Below are 27,731 nucleotides of genomic sequence, written 5' to 3'. Positions count from 1 at the left end.
GTCCTGTTACCCATTTACTTTCTGTTTCTGTCCTCTGTCATTATGCTCATGTTGTCTCAATGATTTTGTGGGAGTGTCATAGCACAGTCTCTGGAATCAAAAAGAGAATTTTAGCCCTGGCCAGTGTTGCTCAGTGGTTAGAGCATTGGTCCGTGCATTGAAGGGTCTTGAGATTGATTCCCAGTCAAGGGCATGTACCTGGGTTGCAGGTTCGATCCCAGGTCCCAGTTGGAGCTCTTTTGGGAGGCAAGCAATTGATGTGTCTCTCTTACATTGATATTTCTATTCCTTCTTCCTTCCCTTCCTCCCTCCCTCCCTTCTAATCTCTCTAAAAAATCAATGAAAAAAATATATTCTCGGGTGAGGATTCACAACAACAACAAAAGGAGAGTTTTACATTTCATTACTTACAGAGATTTTACCTCCCTAAACTTCATTACCTTGTGTATAGCATGTAGATAATAACAGCACCTACTGGGGTTGCTGTGTCAGAGAACCTAACAAAATGTAAAGAGTGCTTAGTGCAGTGCCTGGCATATATTTGTTGCTGCTGTTACTACTACTGGTTAGATGTCCTGAATGAGAAGACCAGAGGGCCAAGCACATTCTTGGAGCCTGTAAAAGAATGTTATTGTGTCCGGCTGGTGTGGCTCAGTGGTTGAGCATCAACCCATGCACCAAGAGGTTGCCAGTTTGATTCCCGGTCAGGTCACATGCCCAGGTTGTAGGCCCGATCCCCAGTGGGGGGCATGCAGGAGGCAGCCAATCGATGTTCTTGCTCATCGATATTTTGATCTCTCTCTCCCTCTCACTTCCTCTCTCTCTAAAATCAATAAGAGTGTGTGTGGGGTGTTGTTGAAACTCTCTGTTAAAACAGTCTTGGTGGAGAATCTTGCTCTATCCAGGAGGCTCGGAAAGAATGGTCGGAGTAATAAGAGAAAAGCCCGGGGAGAAGGGTGCCGTCGACACTGAGGGAGAGGGTCCGTCTACGCAGGAAAGGGAGGAGTAGCACCAGATGCTGCAGAGAGGTTCCAGATGACCAGTTATCCATTGGCTTTCCAGTTGCAGAAGGGCATCCGGAGAACAGAGAGGGAGACAGAGGGGAGCCTACATCCAGGGACCCAAGACTTAGGCGTGAATGATGCTCAAGAAGTAGAGAGCTCAAGCAGACGTTACTCTCAAGGAATTTGGAGTGGAAGCAGAATATAAAATGTAGCTAAAGGAGATCTCAGGTTTCTTTTTTATTTTTTTCAGGTTGGGAGAAACTTTAGTAATGCATGTTTGTAGAGGAGAGAGAGCCAGTGGGAGTTAAAGCAGGGAGTTTGAGAGGACACAGGGGTGTGGATAGAAGGATCATGTATTTTGAAGAGTCGGAAGGGCATGAGAATTCACAGGGCACTTGACGGAATTAGCTTTTGGGCAAAAGGGGGGGATGGGTGACGGAGACAAGCTCATAGGGAGTGGGAAAGAAAGGAAACTGAGAGATTATTCTTGATAACTTCAGCTCTCCAGGAAGTAGGAAGATGGCAGGGGTTTGAGATAGTTTGGGGAGAGGGATGAAGGGTTAGAAAAGCTACCCAGCAAATGAGATGCGAGCTGACTAGGCAGTGTCAGGGATGCATGTCTTCATTTGATGTTTATAACAGCCTGAATATGAGAACATCATATTCATAGGGTTGAATCCAACTTGGAGTTTATTTTATAATTTTTTTGTGTGGTTTTAAGGCTTTATAAAATAAAACGTTGAAATAATAAACTCCCCTATACCCTTTGTGTAGTTTTACTATTAACATTTTCCACATTTGCTATATCACTTTCATATATGTAATACTTATTTATGTTGTTGAATCATTTGGGAATAAGTTAGACTTTGAATGTCTAATCGAAAGTACTCCATCCTTTATTTCCCAGGAACAATGATCTTCTTCTGCATAACCACAGCACAGTGATTATACTCAATAAGTTTCACATCAACACAATACTATTGTTGAATGTATAGTTCATATTCAGGTTTCTTCAACTGTCTCAACATCTTTATAACTTTTTTAACATCTTGCATTTTTAGGATCAATCATTGCATTCCATGTAGTGTTCTTAATCTTACTGAGTCTGGAAGAGTTTTTCAGCCTTTGTCTTTCCTAACAGTAATGTTTTTTTTTATCCTCACCCGAGGATATTCTTCCATTTTTTGTACAGATAGAGTGGGAGGAAGAGAGAGGGAGGGAGAGAGAGAGAGAAACATCGACGTGAAGGGACACATCGAGTGGCTGCCACCCACACAACCAACCAGGGCCGGAGACAAACTGCAACCGAAGTACGTGCCCTTAGCGGGAACTGAACCCGGGTCTCTCTGGACCGCAGGCCGACGCTCTAACCACTGAGCCAAACTGGCCAGGGCAACAGTAATGTTTTTAAAGCATGCCGTCTAGTAATTTTTTTGAATGTTCATCAACTTTGGTTTATCTAATTGTTTCCTCATTGTAAAATTTGAGTTCTGTATTTTTAGCAGGAATACATCATAAGTAATGTTGTGTCCTTATCAATGAATTACATCAAGAGGCACATGTCATTTTGTCCCATTATTGGTAATAATAACTTATATCTCTTGGTTGAGGTGTTATCTGCTAGTTTCTTTTCTTGAAAGATACTGTTTTGACCTTTTTAATCAATAAGTAATTTGTAGGGCAATAGATCCTTAGAAACAATGTAGATTATGTAAAAACCTTGTTCTTTTATTTTCACCCACTAGTTTTCTCATCCATTGATGATTCTTGCATATGTCAATTATGATGACGGTTACAAAAATGCAGCTTTTCTAAAGTGTTCCTTGTTTGCTCATAAGTTGGCTGAGCTGGAGCTTCGGAGTTTGGTTCGATGCAAAGACAGGTGTCAAGATGAAGACATGTCGAGCTGATGGTTTGAGCTGATGTTAGTGGTGAGGTAATGATCTGTGCCATCTAGATGGCTTAGGAAATAAATCCCAGAGGAGACCGCGGGTGTCACTGCAGATAAGTATCCTGGGAATAAGAGAGTGAGCGACCTGCAAGGGCAGGAAGTTATAGTCCGAGGTGGGTTTTCTGGAGTTTGAGATTTCTCGGATGGAGCTGTTCCAGCTGTTGAAGTCTAGGGGGTTGCCATGGTTTCAAAGGATTGCTTGAGTGGAGAGAGGTTTTTCTAGTAGGAAGAAATGAAGGAATTCTAAGACTAGGGTATTGAATAAATCACCCACATGGATGCCGAACTGGCCCAGGATGATAGGACAAGAGGCAAAATTTTACTAGCCAAGTACTAGTGAGTCCATGGATGATAGTGACAGGGGCTAGGGAAAAAGGGGAGGAGCCACAACGGGGGGCTCAAGAGGAAATGTTTTAATGTGTAAGTGAAGGAGTAAGGACTTAGAAGTGGGGCTGGGCTAAGAATAATGCTATCTTTCTAATCTCTTCCCCTGTTGAGGGGGCATATGTAATTGCACCTCTTCCAACCAAGAGGCCCTCAGATGTGGGGGGTGGGGTTTGAGGAGAGCCCGGAGGGAGAAGCATGGCTGTGCAACTTGGAGGGGATCAGAGGGCACAGGGGGGAGGAAGCAGGACAGGCAGCCCTAGGATGGAGAGGAGGGAGGGATGGGGAAGCTCAGGGTAGTCCTGGGATGAGGATACCCTGAAGGATAATTGAGGATTGGAGGGCAAAGGATGGAAAGAAAAATCCTTGTCTTTGGGGTCAAATTCACAAAAATCCCTCTGGACCAAGGTTTAGTGCCTATGTTTTCTTCTATGTGTTTTATTGTTTCAGGTCTTATATTCAAGTCTTTAATCCACATTGAGTTAATTTTTGTGGATGGTATCATGTTGCAGTCTAGTTTCATTCTTTCACATGTGGCCTTCTAATTTTCCCTGCACCATTTATTGAAAAGGCCTTCCTTTCTCCATTGTCTGTTGTTGGCTCCTTTGTTGAGAATTACTTGCCCATACTGTATGTGTCAGCCTAGTTCAGTTTTCAGATGTTCAATAATTCTCCTGTTTTAATCCTCTTACTTATGGGTTTGAGTCTGCATCTTTTTCAGTTCAGTTTATTCAGATATTAAGTCTCTGGTTTCCTCCGGGGGGGAGCAGGTATGCTTGCCCGACTACCTAAGGTAGACCAAGTAGAGGGACCTGGTCACCCAATTGCTCTGTATGCAAAATATAACTTTCCCACTGACACTTTCCTGAAAGCGCAGCTCTTGGACTCCTTGCTTTCTGGGACTGCTGAGCGGCTAGCTCCTAGTAGGGATGTCCCTACTCTGAAGCCCGTTAGCACTCGTGTTTGCTGTTTGTCTTTCGAATCCCATTGAACTCTCTCAGCCGCTGCTCGTCTCTCCTCCGATGTCCTTGTTTTGGCCTGGAAAGGAGGGAACGTGAAAGGTAGTCAGCCTGCCACAGCCTTTTACTTAAAAACGAGTGGCTGGTACTTCTACATTTTGAAACGCCTCTACCACTTCATTTCTTTGAATCTTCTAGCCTATTGCTGTCGAATTTAGTGATGAAATTTTAATTATAGTGGAATGACAAATACAATATCAGTACTTCACATTTGTGTACTGCTTCTGCTCCGAAGGCCAGCATTTGGCCCATTGTTGTCAACCTGTGTTTGTTTGTTTCACGCCACATGACACAGGAATGAAAATTGATGCCATTGGTTCTACTTTAAATTACCTCCGACTGGTTCTGGTTGCTTATTTATAAAAGGCAAAAGCTTGGGGTTCCTCCCCCACACGTTTGATGTGGTATAGATGCTGACTTTTTCTACTTAAAAATTTAAAATTCATATCCACACTTTGTATAACTTGAATGGCTCTGGTTACTCAAAACCAAGGCAAACAAAACACAGAAAGCACGTTGCTTAAACCAACAGGCCACCCTCTCTGACTTCTTTGGGAGCTGCCAGCGGCCATGTTGCTGTCACGTGCCACCTTGATCCCTGGCAAATGGCAAAGCAACATGATTGTTTTCAATACTTATATGACTACATATTACTTATATACTTTCCAACATGCACATGACAGAAAAACTTGACCACACAATGCAAAAAGTGTCACCAGAGAAACCATGTATCAAACATCGCCTCGTGAGTTTACCGTGTCCACCAAATGTCAGCAGCGAAATGGACATTAGTCAGTCTTTCTTTAGGAATAAAAAATTGTCTCATGGGAGGCCTTTTTGAAGGAGTGATACCTGGGTGGAGAAGTCATTGCCAATAGTGACAAGAGTAGGGAAGGGGGGGGACCCGTGAGCCAAGAATTGTAATCTCTGAAAAAGGAGGAGGGGCTTGGACATTGAGCGGCCAGCATAAGGCCTGGGAGAGTTATTTGGCTAGAAGCCAGGGCCTCAGAAGAACTCTATGTTTATATATGGGTTTTGTTTTTGGTTTTTTAGTTAATCTTCACCTGAGGATATTTTTCCATTAATTTTTAGATAGAGTGGAAGGGAGGGTGGGGGAGGGAGAGAGAGAAACATTGATGTGAGAGAGTCGCATTGATTGGTTGCCTCCTGCATGACTCTGACTGGGGCCAGGGATCACACCTGCAACCCAGGTACATGCTCTTGACCAGAAATTGAACCCACAGCCCTTCGGTCCGCGGAGCCAAACACCACCGGGGCGATGTTTATATATGTTTTAAAGTGTTACTTATATTTTGGTTGGAGAAAGTTAAACCTAGGCACTTATTGAGTACTTGTTGAGTTAGATTTACTACAAGATATTTTCAAGTTGTTATGGTTGAAATCCTTTAAGCAGAATGTGATCTGTGTGCTGTGATGGCTGACCATGACTGGTCATTAGCGACTGTGAGAAAACACCAGGTTAGGAGTCAGAGGAAAGACTTGGGTTCGAGTTTCATCTCAGCCACCTAAATGATCCCAGGTGAGAAATGAATTGATAATGTACAAGAGAGTGCTAATGAAAAAGTTTTACTCATTGTTAACTAATGAAAAAGTTAACAATGAGTAAAAACTGCCTAGTGGGGAACTGAGTCAGGTTGGTTTCTGAAGCAGGTGGTCTGGGGCAGTGGAAGTCAGAGGGCGTGTGAGAGAGGATCCTATGGTGAAGGGGGGGGGGGGACAACTGACAGAGTAAGCAGAAGGGACTGTGCTTTGCTTTCAGACCCTCCAAGAAGGAAGGAAGGAAGGAAGGAAGGAAGGAAGGAAGGAAGGAAGGAAGGAAGGAAGGAAGGAAGGAAGGAAGGAAGGGAGAATTAACAAAGATGCAGAAGGTAAATTCTAATTCAAACTGCAGATGAAGATAAAAAAAAATCTCATATAATTTATTTTCCCCTATTCCACACAGGTAAGAATAAAAATTAATGAACTTCATTGAAGTTTTATTTACATATAAAAAAAGTACTTATTTTAAGTGCATTAAAATAAGTGAGGTATGACAAATATAAATCCACGTAATCGTCTAGTGATCAGGACACAGAATATTTCCCTTACCTTACAAAGTTCCCTCATGCTCCTCCTCCACCCATTCCAAGAAACCTCTCATCTGCTCTTTGTCACAGTAGATCTTTCCCCCCTACAATACATGGAATCATATTGTATGTTTTCTTTTATGTGTGGCTTCTTTTATTCAACATAATGATTTTTAGATTTATCTATGAGATAATCAAGTTTGCTGATTTTATTACTAACATTTGAGTTTTTTCCAGTTTGGGGCTGCCATGAGTATTTGTGGCAGTCTTTGTGTAGGCACTTATTATTTCTTTTGGGTCAGTACATATGAATAGGATTGCTGGGTCATACAGTAAGTGGATGTTTCACGTTATAAGAAACTCTCTGTTTTCAAGAGTGGCTGTACTATTTCATATTCCCACCAACAGTGTGTGAGAGTTCTAATTTTCCCACATTGTTGGCAATACTTGCATTACTCATTTTTTATTTAAAAATTTTTTTCCTTTATTGATTTTAGAGAAAGAGGAAATGAGAGGGAGAGATAGAAATATCGATGAGAGAGAAAGAACGTCGATTGGCTGCCTCCTGCATGCCCCCCACTGGGGATTGGTCCCACAACTTGGGCATATGCTCTGACTGGGAATCAAACTGGTGACCTCTTGGTGCATGGATTGACACTCAACCACTGAGTCACACCGGCCAGACATCATTACCGGTCTTTTAAACTTTATCCATTCCTGTGGGTATGTAGTGGTCTTTCATTGTGATTTTAATTTGCATTAGTCATTGGGGATGATGTTGAGTGTCACTCATTGATATACTTATTGGCCATGCATATCATCTTTGGTGAAGTGTCTTTTGAAGCCTTTGCCCATGTTTATTGTATTATTTATCGTGCCGTTGAGTGGTATGAGTTCTTTAAATATTCTGATACAATTCTAATGTCAGATATATGTATTGTGAATACTTATATCCCAGTATGTGGCTTGACTTTTCAATTCTTTAATGGTGTCTTGGAGAACAGAAAGTTCTGTTTTTGGTAAGAATCCAATTACCAATTATTCTTTTATGGTCATTGCTCTTTGTGTCCTGCCCAAGCAATCTTTGCCTATTCCTAGGTTTTCTTCTAGAATGGTGCTGTCAAACAGAAATACAGGGTGTGCAAAAGTAGTTTTACAGTTGTTTGTATGGACAATAATAAATAATACAAGAATGAACTCTGTTTTGCTTACTTATAACTGTCAACCTACTTTTGCCCACCCCATATTATGTCAGCCACATATGTAATATTTTTAGTAGCTACACTGAAAAGTAAAAGACAGTTGAAATTAATTTAAATCATGTATTCTATTTAAACCAATATATCCCAAATATTATCATTTCAACTTGCAGTCAACATAAAAATGATTACATTCCTTGTTTAACTGAAGTCTTTGAAATCTGGAGTATAGTTTATATTTACAACTCATTTCAGTTTCAACTACACATTTCAAGTGCTCCATAGCATGGCTAGTGGCTACCATATTGGACAGGGCAGTACTAGAAGTTTTATAGTTTCTGCTTTTCATTTAAGTCTGTGATCTAATTAAAATTATTTTAAAATATGTTTTTATTGATTTTTTTAGAGAGAGAAGAAGGGAGAGAGAGATAGAAACATCGATGTGAGAGAGAAACATCCATCGACTGCCTCCTGCATGTCCCCCACTGGGGATCAAGCCCACAACCAGGGCATGTGCCCTGACCGAGAATGGAACCGGGACCTCTCCGTCCCTGGGGCGATGCTCCGTCCACTGAGCCACATCGACCCTGATGATTTACTTTTTGTATATGATGCGAAGTAGAAGTTTATTTTTTCCCCTCTATATAGATAACCAGCTCCCCCACCATTGATCATTTCCAATGGAATTATGTATCTTTGTCCCAAATTAATAGATCATATATGTGGGTTTATTTCTCAACTCAATATATTGTTCCATTTATCCTCACGCCAGTACCATCCTGACTTGATTATGGTAGCTTCATAGTAGGCCCTTAAATCAGGTAGTGTAACCTTGGCTTGTTTGGCTCAGTGGTTAGAGTGTCGGCCCTCGGACTAAAGAGTTACAGATTCTGTTGGGGTCAAGGATATGTATCTTGGTTGCAGTTTGTTCCCTGACGCTGGTTGGCCTCATGAAGGAGGCAGCAAGTTGGTGTGTCTCACATGGGTGCCCCCCCCATCCGAAAATAAATGGAAACATATCTCCAGGTGAGGATTTTAAAAAAACAATAGGCAGCGTAAGTCTTCCAACTTTGTTCCTCTTTTTCATTTTTGCTCTCCTAGGTTCTTTTCCTTTCCATATAAAATTTAGAATCTGCTTGTCAATTTCCACAACAAAGTTGACTGGGATTTTCCCCATTATAGAGGTTGAAAAATGGCCCACCCAAATATATGTCATGTCCTGCTCGCTGAAACTATGCATGTTACCTTAACTGGAATAAAGGGTCTTTGCAGATGTATTTAAGTTAAGGATCTTGAGATGGGGGATCACCTCGAGTTATTCAGGCATGTCCTAAATCCAGTGATAAGTATCTTTATAAGGGAAACACACAGAGGGGAAAACAAACAACGTATACAGAGAAGGTGACGTAAAAATGGAGGCAAAGGTGGGAGTGATGTGTCCAGAAGCCAAAGAAGCCAAAGAGTTGCCCACCAGCCACCAAAAGCTGGGAGAGGAGAGGGAGGATTTTCCAACAGCAGCCACTAGAGGGAGTGAAGCCTCGCTGACACGGTGCTTTCCGACTCTTGGCCTCCAGGACTGTGACAGAATAACTTTCTTGTTTTAGCCACAAAGTTGTGGTAATTTACTGTAGCAACCATAGGAAACAAATACACCCATTATCAGTTGAGGAAGCTTCATTCTTTTCCTAGTTTTTTTTCTTTTTCTTTTCAAGAATGGGCATTGGATTTTGTCAGATGCCTTTTCTGCATCAATTGAAAAATATTTTCCCCACATAGTTTGTTAATGTGGTCATAATCTGCACAGACTCTCTGCTCACATGCTATTAATTTTAGCTCGATCCCATAGCCACTACCCTTAGTAACACCTGTTCGTGAAAGTGTTGGGTCCTGGATGTGTATCAAATTGTAAATACGTCGGCATGAATCCTCTTGCTTTATATTTGCTGCAGTCATTTTAGAAAGTCATTGCGGAGTCTGTAGGACAAAACTGTATCTCAAAATACTTAGAAGAGAGAAGCAGCAATCATGGAATTTATCCAGAGTGGTTCTCTATAGTAGGTATCACACTGGTAACCCTTGGGTTCAGTTTGGCCTTCCACAGAGTTTCCAAAATTAGGAAATTTTATATTGAAATACTAGATAGCATGCCTGCCTGGAAAATTATACAGATTTGGCAACACGTCCCTGAATGCCAACATGGCAGCAGTTGGCCTGAGCTGCACAGCGTCTGCTCCTTTCACAAAGCACCTTCTCTTCACTTCGCCACAGTTTCATCCCTCGTTGTTTTAATCGTCATAGAGATTTGAGTTTGCAACTTCGGTTCTAGAATCTTTGTGGGGGCACATCATGATGCCAGACATGTGCTACTGAGGGAAGGCTTAGGGAAAAGGAGGGCGGCACCGTTACCCAGTCACTGTATTTATGTGTGAGAACATGTGGACACAACCTAACGATGAAAAAGGATTTTGATATCATTCATTATCAACAAGACAGACAGACAGTCTGATCGACCGACCCACAGATAAAGGTGGTACAAAGCAGCACTAAAATATCAACAGTAGAACCCTAGACCCCTCGACAAAAAGAAACCAGCAAACAACAACCAAAGCCCTCACCTTCTGCAACCAAAGAAAAAAAGTTCAGCCTTGTAATGCAAAATGTGAGAAGCGATGGTAAAGCAAATATATCAAATATTCTGTTGAGGCCCTGACGGGAAGATCAGTTGGTTAGGGCATTGCTCAACACTCCAAGGTTCTGGGTTCGATCCCCAGTCAAAGCCACCTACAAGAATCAACCAATTAATGCATAAATAAGTAGAACAACAAATCAGTCTCTCTCTCTCTCTCTCTCTCTCTCTCTCTCTCTCTCTTTCTCTCTCTCAAATAAATTTAAAATAAAGATTCTGTTGGCAAAACATACAGAGGAAAAAGATGAGACCAAATTCTGAGAATTTTCACAAATGTCCTCCAACTGGGAAAGAAGTCAGTGGCATCCCTGTGAAACACAAGGAGCCTCTGCATACCACTCGATCTTGCCAGAAGCAGGAAAGGTTGCCACCTTCTAGGGCGCTGTACTGAACTGGACGGATGAACTGAAGCTCATAGGCATGGGATAATCCCTTGACTCGCTTGCAGGTAGGCTGGTGAGGACTTAACCTCAGAAGTGATGGCTGATTTTCCCCTAGTCAGCTCTTTATTGTCTCAATCTGAGTTCCACAATCCCCCATCACCTCTGCCCTTGTCCTAAACCCCTCAGGTCACAGAAAAAGTAGAAACAGCACTCAGCCCAAAAACTGAAGCTCAGGATAGGGAAAACAGATACATCTCAGGAGTTCACTTGCAGTATATTAGCTCAAATAACAAGGTCTTTTGTTCACTTTTAAGGATAAGCAAGATACAAGATATGATTTAGCTGTTATGCAAACATACTGTAACATGGGAGATAGAAATGTAAAGCAAGGAACGTAACATGCAAAAAACAGATGAAGAACCAAGTCTGGAAGAAAACATAATCAAGGAACAGAAATTTATATTCCTTGTATGTGTTTTACTATACAGAAAAAAAAAAATTAAGAATGGATTCCTCAAGCCAGGCCTGTGTGGCTCAGTGGACTGAGTGTTGTCCCATGGACTGAAAGGTCCCTGTTCCATTCGCCGTCAAGGCACATGCTGGGGTTCATCCCCAATAGGGGGCATGCAAGACAGAGCCCATTGATGTTTCTCTCTCACATCTCTCCTTTCCCCTCTCTCTCTCTCAAAAAAAAAATAACAAAATAAAAACATATGTTAAAAAAAGAATGGAATCCTCAGAATAGCTCAATGACAATATAAAATGACAATGTGATGAAAAAGGAAATTGTAGAGCTACGAAAATTGAGATTCTAAATAATGTGATTTTAAAATCCAATAAACTAGAAAAACCAATGAGCAGAATATTTTGAGAGAATCAGAGTGAGTGCAAATCAAAAGAAGATGAATGTTGAAAAAAAAATCAAGTATAAGGTTAAATGGTGTCTCAGAAGTAGAAAATCCAACCAATGAAAGATAAACATTAAGATATATGATATGAATTGGATACTATACTAAGAAGAGAAGCATGGAATCCATAAGTTGAAAGATGATACGATATACTAGAGAAAACACTGAAACATGGTCCACATAAGGATATAAAGTGTACTTTAATGATAAAGAATTTAAGGCCTTCAAGCAGAAAAATCAAATTACTTTGTAGGGAAAAAAAAATCACAGGATTCAGATCTCTCCCCAGAAATCTATGTAAAAAATCAGTGAAACAGTTGCCTTCCAGTTCTGTTATGTTTTGAAAGAAGGTGTCAATCCAAAATATTTACCCAACTCAGTTTTTATTTATGTATAGTGATTTAAATACACACACCCAACGTTAAGGTACTCTGTAGCCCTCCATAAGAAAACTACTTGAAAAAGAGAACAGTCCACCAAAAATAAAGAATTTAGGCATGGATACGTTATGACCAATCTTGAATTCATTTAACTGTAGATTTGAGACCGAACGTCTGGGAGGATAAAGTGGCAGAGTCCTGGTGAATGTTCACAGTGCCAGGAAGCCAAAAGCAACACAGCCCATGGAAACTGGGAGATGCGGTGAAGGTGGGTGGAAGTGGAGGGTGCTATTAACTTCGTATTTCAAAGCCGTGATACTGAAATATGTAGAGAATTCCTTTCCTTTCTGAATCTTTTTACTCGCTGTTTAAAGGGCCCTTAGGAATGTATATTTGGTAAAGAAGAAAGTAACTGCTCGAGATTTGCTGCAGTTTGTTTTTCTTAAATTCAAAAACATTGAAAAATTTAAATTTACTTAAAGCATACAAAGTATGCCACCCTAACTGTTGGATTATTTCCATCTAATCTTTCTGTGCCTTAGTAACTTCCCCGGTGAGACAGGGAACAGCACAGGTTGTGGTGAGCACTCCCGTTCACTTGGGAAGAACAGTGCCCGGCTCACAGTCAGGGTGCACATCCAGGCTGCCCTTCTTTGCACGCTGCACGAGCAGCAAGCCCGGCCTGCTGCAGCGCGCTGCTCACATCTGCCGCGTTTCTCAGCTACGGTTTGGCTCGGGGCGGGTCATCCTGGTGGTGACTTGGGGAACAGTCCTCGGTACTGCACGGGGCTCGGGCTGCTCGGGGCTACCTGCGCCAGCCCTGCACCTGGGCGACCTTGGCTTTGCCCACACGGATGACTCAATCGACCAGGCGTCCGGGCGCCTGTCCTCTTCCTCCGCCCAGGCCGCCGACCCCCCGGCTCCCCGGCGGGGCCTCCCTGGGCCACGTGACGCCCCCGCCGGGGGCCCCAGCCCTCCTCGCGGACGCGCCGTTCCGGCTCGGGCTCCGCCTGTGCGCGGCCTCCTCAGCGCGGCCATCCTCGCGGCTGCCGAGGGCGGCAAAGCCCACGGCATCTGCCATTTGTCATTCAGCCTGTTGGTACCGCCCCGAGCCTTGATTTAGACGCGGCCGGGGCGGATTCTGGCCTCATTCTCCCGCTGGACGGACAGACGAACGGACGGGGCGGCTCTCTCCCCAGCCCAGCGGACCGCGGGCCTTGGCGCGGGGCGCTTCCCCGGTCGCCGTCATGGCCGCGCAGGCGGCACGCCCGAGCCGCGCCTGAGTTCCAGGGGGCTCTCGACCCCGAAGGGTAGGTGTGGGCGCCGTGGCCGGGCGCCGTGGCCGTGGCCGCCACGGGCCGGGGTGGCGGGCGGCGCTGCGGAGCGCGGGCGGCGGTCGTGCCGCCGGGAGGGTGTGCCGCCGCGTACGTGCCGCTGGCTCCGCGGCACCGAGCGCCCAACTCCCCGGCCCCGGAGCCGGCCACGGGACAAAACCTGCTCCCGCCCGGCGCTTCTGATGCCACTTGGGAACACCGCGAACGCCGGGCAGGCGGTACATAGACTCGGTTTTTGAAACCTGGGGCTCTAAGCTTGCCCGAAGGCCAAAATTAAAGAATAAAAGAAATTTTAAAAGTCGGTTCAAAGTAGTAACGTGACGAAACGCCAAGTGTTTGCAGGTTTGCAAAGGCTATGGAAAATACGATTCGTCGTACGCTTTAATAACGCCGACCCTATCGGATAGACTCAAAAGTATTTTCAAATGCGGGGTCCTAAAATTTTGTTTAGATTAGGGTAACCGATCATGCAACTTTGGTTATTTAGTCTCCGCATCGGACTAGGGCGCTGGTGGGGATGTTGACTTCTTAATAAACGCTCTCCTGTAATTGTAACTTACTTTCTCCCAACAAATGCGTTACTTTAATGTTTTAGGAAACCAATAAAAATTAAAAATAGAAACACTCAGCTTAGGTCCTCCTTCTTCCAGGAATCCTTCCCCCACCCCTCCCTCCCCAGGCAGGATCCGAGAGGCCCCTCCTGGGAGCGTTCGGGGGCCTCTCTGAGGTCCAGGTCCCTAAAGTCGTCCCCACCCCAGTGTACTAACCCAGCGGTCTCGCTCCGAGCGCAGCGGATCCTCGGCACATGGTAAGTGATTAATACTGTTTAACGACCGAAGGAAACGGTAACACGGCCTTATGCTTCCCGGTTGGGGCTCTGAAATTATAGAGCGGTGAATTAGATAAGAATATTTGTTTAAAAGTTAAGGATCTAGAAAAGTTGACAACACGCGACGTCCCTGTTCCCCGCCCTGACGGTTCCCCGCGGGCATTTACCCTCCAGTCCAGAGCGATGTTTTTCAAAGTTTGGAGCCCATTGTGGTGGGTCGTGAAATCAGTTAAGTGGCTAATGATCGGGATGTGTAAAGCGCGAATTGACAGGGAATAGAAAAATATGGGAATGTATCTCAGGTCATAGGGTATTTACTTCATGAAACTTATTATTTTTTTCTTCTCAATTTCACACGCACACACACAGATGTGTGTCATGGTGTAAAACGTCATTCCTTAGTATGAGTCATGGTCAAAAAAGTTTGAAAGCCACTGCCCTAGATAAATTTTCATACATATACACAAACAGAGTGTCCAAGAAGGTTTACTGCGGTGTTATTGGTAATACCCCAAGAGCTGAAGCAACCTCATGTCCATCTGAAAGGAGAAAGGTAAATTATGCTGTAGTCATAAAATGAAACCCACACAGTACAGTGGTGAATGAAGTAGGTTTGTGTTTTAACACAAATGCATCTCATTGTTGAGCCAAAAAAGAAAAGGAAAGCAAGAAGAATACTGTATGATGTCATCTATGTGAAATTCAGAACCTGGTGAAATAAAGTTGTTGTTAAGGATGCATGCATAGGCATTAAAAGTGGTAGAGAAAGCAATACCATAAAAGTCAAGTTAGCGGTCATCTCCTGGGGGGCTGTGGAAGTGGACCGACACATTGAGGGTTTTGGGGATGCTGGAAGTGCTTCATCCCTGACCTGGGTAATGGTTTCATGAGTGTTTTTGCTTTATAACTCTTTGTTAAGTGACACATATGTCTGTGTATTAAATTATCCCCCAATAAATTAAAATATGGGCATCTCAAAATGAAGAAACCTGAAGCCAGGGCTCTAGTCTAAGTCTATTATTCATATTTTCCATCTGCTCTAAAAAAAAAGGAAAGGCGTGATCAGGGACAGGTACCTAGGGAGTTTAATATCAGTAATATTTCATAAATTTTATGCTAGATACATTAGTGTTCGTTTAATTTTTAGTGTTTTTGTATCCTAAATAACAATATTAAAAAAATATTTAGAATAAAATTAAAATCATTCACAGATAATAATATGAACATTTTGGTGTGTTTGCTTTATAAAATGCAATTTTGTTTATTTTTTTATAAAACTGAAATTAATTTTATAGTAATTAAACTAAAATAAAATCATTTTATGAAAAATTAAATATTGCAAAGCATATGAAAACATAACAGACCTTCATCAGAGATTTTAAAATGCTTACATGCTATCATATTTACTTCAAAATTTCAGTTCCTCAGTTATTCTGGGCCACTTTTCAAGTGCTCAATAGCCAAGTGTGACCAGTGGCTATTATATTTTATGGTACTATTTTATATTATACTATATTGTTTAACAGAACATTTCCGTCATTGCAGAAATTTCCACTGGAAAACATTGTTCAAGATACAAACCCTCTGTTGGTTATATAAACTGCAGACAATCTTTTCTTTGTGCTCTTGTGTCTTAAGATACTATATCTACTATTAAGGTAATAGGTTTTGAAATTTTTTCTAAAAATTTTGAAGTTTGTACCTTTTACATATTTAGATCTTTAATTTACCTAACATTTATACACACACACACACACACACATATATATGTATATATCAATGTATACTTTTCACGCTGTGCGATTAAGACTAATCTGTTTTCTTTTCCCGGCGTGGAGCAGCCCAGGACCAGTGGTCTGCAGTGCCACCTCTGTCATAAACATATTCCCAGACCTGCTTGGGCTCATTTCTGGACCCTTTACACTGGTCATTGATTTGTCTCTGCAAATTCTATAAACTTTTTGTTTACTATTGCTTTATATTTAGTATATTTTTCAATTCTAAGAATTAAATTTTTTTTATCATATTTTTTCTTTTTTGAGATTTTTTTAGAAGTATTTTTTACTTCCAAATGTGAAAGGTTTTGTGAGTTATCCTTTTGTGACTGGTTTCTAACTTGCATTGTAGTCAGCAAAAGAGAGCTCTATGTTACCGATTCTTTGAAATTTGAGAATTGCTTTATGGCCTCATGGTTACTTTTTCAACAGCTCCTTGAACGAACTATTGGGAAGACTATATATACATACCTACACATATCTATGTGTATATACACACACATTTATAATATACATATATATCCTAGATCAAGCATAAGAATTGTGGCGCTCAAATCTTTTTAACTTTACTAGTATTTTGGTTTTTTTGATCTATCAATTACTGAGATGAGTGTAATAAAAACATCACAATAAAATAATGCATTTTCTCAATTTCTTCTTGTAATTCTTTCACCTTTGCTTTGTGAAAGTTGAAAGTATATGCAAGTTTGGATTGGTCTCTCCTCTCTGTAAATTGGAGCTTTTGTCATTCTATGGATGCCTCTCCCAAATGCCTTTTACTTTAAACTCTGTTTTGTCTTATAACACTATAGTCACACCTTCCTCTTAGTTAGCATCAGTTTAGAATATCTCTTTCAAATAGGTAAAACCTGATTGTTTTTCTAATCCACACTGATAGTCTTTGTCCTTTAACTGGAGCTCTCAGCCCAATTAAGTTTAATATGATTACTGATATATTTAGGATTAAAGTTAGCATTCTGTTTTATGGTTGTTTTAATCCTGTTTTCTTTGTGTGTGTTTTTATCTTCCTTTGCCACCTTTGGGATTTTTTCTGATTCCATTTTTTTCCCTCTGAGCTAATTATATGTTTGATTTCTTTCCCTTAGTAGTTTCCTTTAAAAGTTTAATGAATAAACTTAACTTTAAAGTTTATTATTTCTATTCTTCTTCAAACAATTCAAGAAACCAAATTTGCTTTGACTCCAGTTAATTTCTTGGTGCACACGTTATTGTCATCCAGAGTTTTAGTTCCATCTTGATTTTTTTCTCCTACAAATTTGACTTTTTTTTTTTTTTCTTTTTTATGGATACTTTGCTTGTTATTTCTTCTTGTAGCTCAGATCCCTCCCCCCCCCCCCCCCCCGCCAAGTTTATATTTTAGAAGCTTGTTTATTAAGAGGCTGTTGATGGCAAACTTAATCTGAAAATGTCTTCATTTTGCTTTCATTCTTGAATAATGGTTTTGTTTGGTATATAATTTCAGGTTAACAGTTTCTTTCTCAGCCTTTTGGAAGTATCATTCCATTGACTTTGACTTCAATGTTATAGTTAGTTCAAATAACTGCTATTTGTTGGGAATCTATCTCTTTTTTTTTTTTTTTGCCTGATTTTAAGAATTGTTTTTTTCTTGTGTTCTACAGTTTCACGACGGAGTGTGTCCAGGTGTGGCCATTTCATTTATCCTGGATCGATTGTGTTTCCTGTGTCTAAGGTTAGTCTTTCATCAGTTCTAGAAAGTTGTATCCTTTATCTCTTTCAGTGTTGTTTTTCCTCTATTTTTTCTTTTCATTCCTTTAAAAACTCTGATTCAACTTCTGTTAGGCTTTTTCATTCTGTCCTCCATGTGTTTCATTTTAATCTAACTTTTATATATATCTTTGTCCATGTTGAATTCTAGATAATTTTAGATCTGTATTCTGATCTTTATCTAATTTTTGTTCTCTTTCCAAATTGAGCTATAATCTACATGCAATAAAAACAAAAATAAAGTTTATGGCTTAATGAAATTTATATACGTATGTACCCGTGTGATCACCACCTACATAAGGGTATAAAACATTTATATCCCTGCAAAAGTTTCCTCCTGTCCCTTCCTATCAATAGAACCATTCCTCTCTCCTAGTCAAGTATTCTCCTGACTTCTGTCACTGTGGATTATTTTCAGATATTCTTGAACTTCGTATAAATGGAATCATATAGTTTATTCTTTTTGTGTTATTGTCTTTTGTTCATAGGATATTTTTTAAATTCATCCATGTTGCAGGTATAAGTAGGTTTTTTGTTTTTTGCTTTATAACCAGGGATAGCGAACTATGGCCTGTGGGTCCAGTACAGTCCAGAACATATTTTATTAAAATGTTATTGGACACAGTCATGTCCATTCATCAGAGTTGAGTAGTTATAACAGAGACCATATGTCCCGTGAATCTTAAACTGTTTTCTATTGGAGCCTTTACAGAAAATGTTGTTTATATGGATATACCACCTTTCTCGTATTGATGAATATGAGTTTTCCATTTTGGGCCATTATAAATAAAATTACTACAGATGGTCATGATACTGCCATTGGTGGATATATACTTATATTTCTTGACTATATACCAAGGAGCTGAACTGGTGGTCTTTGGGTAAGTTGGTTGCATTTCCATGAATATTAATAATGTTAAACATCTTTTTATATCTTTATTGACCCTTCAGACTTCTTTTGTGAAGTGCCTGTTTAAATCTTTGCCCACTTTTTAAATTAGGTTTTCTTTTTGTTAATGATTTTTTAGTTCCTTATATATTCTGGATATGAAACCTTTATCATGTTTGCAAATGTTTTCTACCTGTCTGAAATTTGCCTAGTCTCTTAATTTGCCTTGGGGTGAGCAAATTTAATTTTATGAATAAATAAGTTCAATTTATCAGTATTTGGTGGTGGGGGGTGAGGTATTAGTGCTGTTTTGCACCCTGCCATCAACATTTTCTCCCACCCCTCATTTTTGCCCTCCCTTGAGGTCTTAAAGGCATTTGCCCATGGTTTCCTCTGGAAGCTTTATTGTTTTAGACCCATCGCTGGGTCTTTGATTTATCTCCAGTTGATTTCTGTGTATGGTGTGAGTTGGGGGGTCATTATTTATTTTCATATGGACATCTAGCTGCTCTACACATTTATTGAAAATACCTTTTTTTTTCCATCAAATTGCAGTGGAATCTTTGTGAAAATGAATGATCATATTTTGGATCCTCTTCTGTACTCTATTCTGTTCCACTTGAAGTGTTGATCAATTCTTCCATCAGTACCACACTTTAATTACTGTAATTTATAGTAAGACCTGACATACAGTGGTGTAAACCCCCAGTTTTATTCTTCTTAAGGATTATTTTAGCTATTTAAGTGTTTTACATGTCTATATAAATTTTAGAATGAACTTATTAATAATCTATTTTTAAAAAGTTTTCATCGCCCAGCCAGTCTGGCTCAGTGGATTGAGTGTCATCCTATGGACTGAGAGGTCCCAGTTCGATTTTCTGGTCAGGGCACATGCCCGGGTTTCAGGCTCGATCCCAAGTTGGGGGTGTGCAGGAGGCAGCGATCTATGTGTCTCTCTCACATCGATGTTTTTATCTCTATCTCTTCCTCTCTCTAAAAACAACAACAACAACAAAAGAAAAAAAAAACAATAAAACCATATTAAAAATAAAATAAAAGCCTAAGTAATGTTAAAAAAAAAGTCTGCATCAACTCTACAGAACAAATTTTGGAGAATGGACATCTTAACAAAATCTTCCAATTTATGAACATGGTATATCTCTCCATTGAATAAGTTTTTCAGTTATTTCTAGCATTTGTGTGTGTGTTTTTTTTAGTGTAAAGATCTTATGCATTATTAAATTTACTTCTTGGCATTTGACTTTTGGATGCTGTTGTAAATTCTATCTTTTTCTTAATTTTATTTTTCAACCATTTGCTAGTATATAGAAATACAATTGATTTTTGTATATTAAGCTTGTATTTTATGAACTTGCTAAATTCACTTTTCAGTTGTGGTAGCTTGTAGATTATTGGGGATTGTATAAATGCACAATCACATCATCTGCAAAAGAATTTAATTTGCCTTTCTAATTTCTATTCCTTTTTTCTTTTTCTTGCCTTATTGCACTGGCTGGGAACCCTGGAAGAATATTAATCAGAAGTTTTTAAAATGGATGTCCTTGCTTTTTTCTAAACTTAAGGGAAGATAAGTCAATATTTCACTAATCAGGATAATGTTTACAGTATTTTTTTGTAGATACCTTTTACCAGTTTGAAGAATTTTCTGTTCCTGGTTTATGGAGATTTGTTTTCAGTAAAGGGTATTAAATAAAAAACAACTTTTTATTAAATAAGTTTAGACTTATGGAAGAGTTGCAAAGATAATATAGAATGTTTCAATATACCATTCACCCACCTTCCTCTAATGTTAACATCTGACATAGCATGGTACATTTACCAACATTAAGAAATTAACATTGGCACAATACTGTTAACTGAAGGAAGACTTTATTCCAATTTCCCCACTTTTTCCATCAGTGTTCTTTTTCTGCCAGGTTCTAGTCCATATACCACACTGCATTTAGTTGTCATGTCTCCCTAGTCTTCTCCAATCTGTGACAGTTTTTAATTTTTACTTGTTTTTCATGACTTTGCCACTTTTGAAAGTACTGGCTTTTTGATTGCACAGTGTCCCCTAATTTGGGCTAGTCTGATGTTTTCTTACTATTAGACCGAGGTTGTGGACTCTAAAGGAAGAATGCCACCAAGGTGTTGTGTCCTTCTGTTGCATCCTATCTGGGGCAACATGATATATCCACATCAATATGTTAACCTTGATCACAGAGCTTAGGTGGTTTCTGCCAGATTTCTCCATTGTAACATTACAGCTTTTCACTTTTTGTCTGTTAGAAGCAAGTCCACACTTATGGGAAGGAGAGGGAAAAGTATCAAATGACTTGAGGATATATGTTAAAACTACCATGGTAATTAGTAAATATTTTGAGGGAGATATTTTGAGGGTTTGCAAATGCCCTGTTTCTCCTTTAAGTTTGCCCACTAATTTTAGCATTCAGCTGATCTTGCCTGCAGCAGTTATTATTGTGGTATTCTAATGGTGATTTTCCATTTCCTTCGTTCTTTCTACATTTATTAACTGGAATTCTGACTCTAGAGCCAGATTGCCTTGGTTCAATTCCTAGTTCTGCCTCTTCCTACTCTACAGTGTAATCTTGGACAGTTACTTAACTTCTCTATATTTCAACTTTCTCACAGAAAAATATAGATAAAAGTGTCTACCAAGAAGGTTGTCGAGATAATTAAATGAGTTCATACATCAAAAGGGCTAAGAATTGGGCTTAGTCCCTAGGATGTGCTTATTTTTTTCTTTCTGTATTTCTTAATGTGGTAGGTAATTTTAATTATTTTAATATATAATTATTAAATCATCTTGTACTCCTGGGTAAAACTTACATATATTTATATGATCTGGATTTAACTTACTGTTAATTTTTTAATATAATATTCATGAGTCATACAGTGGCTCTTCTTTTGCCATAGCAAAAGACATAATGAATGATAGATTCCTGAAAAAAAAAATTGCACAAGAGCTAAGCCACTGAGGTGGCAACATTCCCAACTTTCTAGAGCGATTTATATCTGAGTCTTTGGGTAGAGATAGAGATCAAGGTAGCTCTTGCAAATGAGTCTTTTTCAATATTGAGTTGAGCAAATTCAGAACTTGGCATGTATTATGAAAAATGGCCCTTCAGCAGGAAGGAAAAATGATCTTAGCTTTTCTACACGTTTCACATTGAACAATGTTTTATTGTAGAGATTTCAATATTAGGAATATTCTAGAAGATTCATTTGCCAGCTGTACGTATTGAGCACTTTCAGTGTGCCAGGCAATATGTTTTGCTGGTCTGGGATTCTTCTTTGCTCTTGAGCATATGGGCCATGTCAGGATCATTTCAAAAGTTGAAGGCAGGCCTACTTGAATCATTCAAGGAAACTCAGTGTCTGTTCATTTTTTAAAAGTGGGTAACATGGAACTCTAATGCCTTTTCTGTCTGTTTCTTTCAGTCCTCTGAGCATCTTGGACTAGGCCTTTATCATCCTATATTATTTCTCCCTGTATTGATGTTTTCCTTCCCTTTCTAGCATGGCTAATGATCACTAGGGTCAGTCCCCTGGGGAAAAAATCCTTCAGTGATATCCAGGACTTGAGAAAACAGATCCTTAACTTTTAGCCTGACAGTGGCCCTTCTCTGTCTCGTCCCAGCTTGCTTTACTAACCTCATTGTCTTACTCCTCAGAATTAGCCCAGTGGCACAGTTGGTCTTTACTCATCAGAATCTGAAGTCACTGTGCTGTGTTTGAGGCTGTGCTTTTATCATGTCATTTCGTGTGCCTTCAGTGGGCTTTCAAAATTTTTCCAGGCTCTGTTCAGAGGATACTCACTCCGCAATCCACCTATGATAGGAGCCCTATAATTTGTAATCTGTAGCCCTTGTTAAATTCTTACCTTTCATCACCAATCTTTATATCTAAATGTCATTTCCAGTTGGTCAGGTTCTTAGAGATAGGGTTCCAGTACTTACCATGATACTTTGCATACAAAGAGCTATTGCTAAATAGCTACCATTCTTAAGCACCTGCTATAATTGTACTACAATTTTGCAAAGTCAGTATTATTGTCCCTGTTTTAAATTGTGAAGAAACTCAGTATCAAAGAGATTAGGAAACTTGCCCAACGCCATATAGTTAGTAAGTGGCAGAACTGGTTTTTCTGATACAAAAGCTCTTGCTATTTCTTCTATGCCATACTATCTTGGTACTAAAAATAAATAGTTAAATGAAACTATTTAATAGACATATTTATGGTAAAAACACACTGCTGAAATTGCTTTACTTACATTGTCAACGTGCTATTTGGAGTGCTCCTTACAGTGGCCAAGCCACTTGCTGTGGACCAAGGACCAACTGATATACTCTACTTTCTTTGGATTTTCCTTCTAAGTTTTTATGATACTAATGGGTAAGGTTTGAAGAGTCTAATTTTCACTTATTTGAGGGTCAAAGAAACAGTTATAAATTCAAGCACAATGTGTTTGGTCTCTGTTTTCCTTTTAAGTAGAAAATTTTACATTTTCCTAATAACCTTTAAGTGAGGCAACTGATAAGGTAAAAATAGTCAGCTTATCTTTTATGAAGTAATTTTTATCCTTCTGTGGAGTTGGGGGGACATCTGTAATACTTTCAACAATAAAGATAAATTTAAAAAATACGTGGGAGGGTAGCATATAAAGTGAGCCCATCTTAAATATGCAGCTTGATGAATATACACACACACACACACACATATATATACACACACATACATATATATTCACATATATATAAATTCACAGATGCATATACATATATATGTGTGTATATATGTATATATATGTGTGTGTGTGTGTGTATATATATATATATATATATATATACAACCTCAAGATCAAGAGAGACAATGTTACATCCATTCAGAAAAAGAAAATTCTGTCATGCATGACTCAGCCAGTACCTCCCCTAGAGATAACAGTCTTCGGATTTCCATCACTATAGATTAGTCTATTCTTGAACTTTTAGAGTAACCGAAGAGTATGTATTCCTTTGTGTCTGGCTTTTCTCATTCAGCATACTTTTTTTGAAATTTGTTCATGTTGATGCATATATAAATACTTGATTGTTTCTCATATATACTTTTTTCTGAGTAGCATTCCACTGTGTCAGTATACCACAGTTTTTGTTTATCCATTGTTAATAGATGTGTGGGTTTTTTACTAATTTTGGCTAATACAAATGAAGCTGCATGAATAGTCATACACAGGTCTTTTGGTGGACATTTGCAGTGTTTTGCTTGGGAACGTATTTCAGACTAGAATTGTTAAAGTCATAGGGTAGCCATATGTTTAGTTTTAATAAATTCTGTCAAAAGTTTTACCAACAGTGAATGAATAAATATGTACTCCCACGAGCGAGCAGAGGAATAGTTGCAGTTCCACATTTTCACCGGCACTTGATACTCTTCTTCTTTTTCATCTCAAGCCCTGTGGTGGATGTGAAGTGATAGGGCATGGTTTTCATTTGGATTTTCTTCATTATTAATAATGTTGAGTATCCATATGTATCTTAGATAGTCTGGATATCTTTGTTGTGCAGTACTTGTTCAAGTCTTTTGCACATTTTTACTGGGTTGTCTGTCATCTTTTTTATTTGTAGGAAATCTTTTCGCAGGAAATAGGTAGTATTACTAGACCTTGAAACAAAAGGTCTCCATTTGTTAGTTAAGGTTTGGGCTCACCCAGTGTTAATGTCCTTCCTTCCTTTCATCCCTGGGAATGATACTCTGAAATATCCAGGGAGGGTAGATGTATTAGTCTACTTGCACTGTCATCACAAGATCCACAGAATGGGAGGCTTTAACAGTCCATATGCAGTTACTCACGTTCAGGAATCTACAAGTCCAAGAGCAAAGGGCCAGCGGTTTTGTTTCCTGGGAAGGCCCCGCTGGCTTGTTGACGGCCTTTTTCTGGTTGTGTCATCACAGGGCCTCTCCTCTGTGTATGTGTGGAGAGAGAGTGGTCTCTAATGTTTCTTCCTCTTTTTATAAGGACACAAGTCTCACACTTATGATCCTATTTAACCCTAGTTACCTCTTTAAAGGCCCTGCCATTAAATATAATGTTGGAGGTGAAGGCTCCAACATACAAAATTTGGAGGGGAAAACATTCCCTGTAATGTTCTGCCCTCTGCCCCTCCCATTAAATTCATATTCTTCTTGCATGTAAAATATATTGATTCCATCCCAAGGGCCCTAAGAGTCTTAACCTGTTGCAGCATCAATTCGAAAGGCTTGAGTCCAATGTCACAACTAAATATCTAAATCAGGATAGATGAGACCAGAGGTATGATTTATTTTGAGGCAGAATTCCTCTCCAGTGGTGAACCTCTGAAACCAAACATGTTGGGTGGTCCCAAAATACAACAGTGGGACAGATGTGGGAGAGGCACTCCCATTCCCAAAGGGAGACGTTGGGAAGAGGAAACGGGTTGATGGGTCCCAAGCAAGTCCAAAATCTAGCAAGGCAAATTCTATTAGATTTTAAGGGTCAAGAACAATCCTCTATGGCTTGATAATCTGTCCTTTGGTCCCATGGCCTTAGGCAGTGGGAAGGGGGCGTGTCTGTAACAGACTCACTGGAATCAAGTATGGGGACCCCGCCTTCTGAAACTAAGGAGGAAACAGCCCCAACCCTTGGACTTGTAGTGGGAAGGGGGCTCTCACTGTGGAATGATTATCCAGCCATACCCTTGATAGTCTCTCCTGGGCATGCTTTCTGGTTTTTTACGATGTGGGTAGATTGAGAATTTTACCAAATCTTCAAGTTCTCTGTTTCTTTTTGCTTAAGGATGTCTTCAATTGATCTCTCTCTGCTTACATTTTACTGTAAGTAGAAAGGAGAAGCAAGGCCATACCTTCAACACTTGGATTAGAAGTCCCTTCAGTGAGATATTTTATTCCATTACTTCTAAGTTCCTTCTTCCACTAAACACAAGTCAGTCAAATTCTCTGCCAGTTTAGAGCAGGGGTCCCCTTTCCTCCAGTTTCCAGGGGCGTATTCTTCATTTCCACCGGGATCACCTTTGAAGTTCACATTTCTACCAACAGGCTCTTCAAGGCAAGCTGGACTGCCAGCCCGCGCCTCGGAGCCCGCAGCCTCAGCCTGTCTGTGACCTGCCCCGGCCCAAGCCACTTCCACATTTCCCAGCGTGTGTTCCCAGATCTAAATTAGTATGCTCAGGCCGTCACCAACAAGAGTACCACAGATTGGGTGGTTTAAACAATATACATTTTTTCTCTCCCAATTCTGGAGGCTAGAAGTCCAAGATCAAGGTACCAGCAAATTCCGTTTCTGATGAGACCTCTCTTCCCGGGTTGCAGGTGACGGCTTTCTTGCTGGATTTTCAAGTGGCCTTTTCCTATGGGCATGCTTGGAGAGAACGGCCTCTGGTGCCTCCCTATCTTCTCATCAGGGTACCAGTCCTATTGGGTTAGGGCTGTACCCTTAACCAAAGGATCTACCTTCCAGTAGTCACATTGGGGGACAGGGCTTCACCATAGGAGTTCTGAGAGACCCAGTTCAGTCCACAACAATGGGTCCTGTCGAAATACGTGCAGCAGCGAAACCCTGGGACTGGAGACAAGCTACGTTCGTGTTCATGTTACTCTCAGTCTCTGCCATGTTTTTTAGAGCATGGTATTAGCATTTATAATGCAAGCAGTTTAATTCAGGTCCCACTGGAGATTTTGAGAGTTTGTGTGAAGTAGAGCTATTATGTTAGTTCTGCCTGCACTTCCGTGAAGTATGAAGCCCGTGTCATAGGTTTTAAGGGTAAAACCTTGTCTCATTCAAAGAGATGCTTAAAACTGCAATCCAGAAAATTGCTTTTAAACAGCTGGGAAAAGATGTTCATATTCTCAAAGGACATGATTTAGAAAATCATTCACTGTGAGGTTTTAAAATCTACATTATATAGGAAAATTGTTGATTTTTCTGATACCTTTCTGGGGATATTAATATAATACAGATCCATACATCGTCTTTGGGTATTATAAATTATAAATTTTCCCAGTATAGTTTAGGATTTAGGTTCTTTTTGTTGTTGTAATTTACTTGTTAATGTTAATTCTAGTTTTTCCTCACAATGTTGGAGGAGTAGATGATGGAAAATATTCTAACTTTAAAGCATAAACATATTATTCAGATTTCTAAAACTTAGAGTAGATGGAATCTGTGTGTCTATAACAAGAAGGAACATTTAATTTTTTCTATTAGGCTGCCAACTCAAAATATTTTGTAATTACCTAAAGTTACTGAATTTCCCTGAACTGCCCCCTCCCCCACCCCCTTTTGCTGACTTGGATTAAAACAGAAAGAAAGAGGAGGACGAGACTTGGTTGGTCCATGAGGTTGGACTGTTTGGGAGAGGATGGTCTGAGGTGGTATATATTGAAGACATGTTTATTTCATGAATCTTCTCTTAGCTTTCAGCTGTTTAGAAACCAGCATCTCTGTTCCTGTAATTGTTTTAATGGGTAGAGGTAGAGTAGTCTTTTCCATCTCTTGCCTGGCTATTTTGTCCAGAATTACCTATATATTGTTTTAAAATGGGAGATGTCAAACTTCACTGGCCAAGTAGGACCCAAGACTACATGACATCTTTGCGGGGGACTTGGGGACAGCTAAATGGAGAGCTAGTCTGCAGCCAGGGCAGCCGCAGCCAGCCTTTACTAGGGCACAGACGGAGGGGTCACAAACATTTCCTCTGAACTGTCCCTTCTAGATCCCCATTTGGGGGGGGGGGGGGTTGCTGTGTCTTCCTTAGCCGCATAGGAGTGGAGAGGAGATTTGCTCTCCTTGGGAACAGGACAGGTGTTTCTGCCCACTTCCTCCATAGACAAGGCTGGGAGCCAAAGGGTCGTTTTAAGACTTCAGTTGATAAGCTGGTTCTCTTTGGCAACACAGTTCTGTTCAAAATCAAGTTTTCTTATCTGTTTGTTTCCAGTCAGTTCTGTGTGCTAGTAAACACACCACCATTTTTTCTTCTGTTTTGAAACCTGGTTCAGACCTGCATTGATTTGCGTTCTCACTCTTGTAGCTCTTTGGACCTAAAGAAAGTTGTTTTGGGACTGGCTGGCATCTGTTGGAAGCTTTACACTTAATCT

At 40.1% G+C, this 27,731-nt stretch overlaps 1 protein-coding gene across 6 annotated transcripts in view; it reads left to right on the top strand.

Moving 5' to 3' along the window:
* PLAGL1 (PLAG1 like zinc finger 1) overlaps positions 1-27,731 on the top strand; it is a 104,186-nt gene that overhangs the window by 32,570 nt on the left and 43,885 nt on the right. For 5 of the 6 annotated variants that reach the window (XM_036248538.1, XM_036248534.1, XM_036248536.1 and 2 more), the window contains exons 1-2: positions 13,251-13,311; positions 17,580-17,650. The gene's annotated coding sequence lies outside the window, so the exon portion shown is untranslated. Of the gene's footprint in view, positions 1-13,250; positions 13,312-17,579; positions 17,651-27,731 lie in introns of those variants that run through there. The other variant, XM_036248535.1, reaches the window with a different exon arrangement.

The sequence above is a fragment of the Molossus molossus genome, unplaced genomic scaffold (genome assembly GCF_014108415.1).
Source record: "Molossus molossus isolate mMolMol1 unplaced genomic scaffold, mMolMol1.p scaffold_m16_p_8, whole genome shotgun sequence".
NCBI classification, from domain to species: Eukaryota; Metazoa; Chordata; class Mammalia; order Chiroptera; family Molossidae; genus Molossus; species Molossus molossus.
Note: the sequence above shows the minus strand (reverse complement) of the source record. Positions and strands in the feature narration are given on the sequence as shown.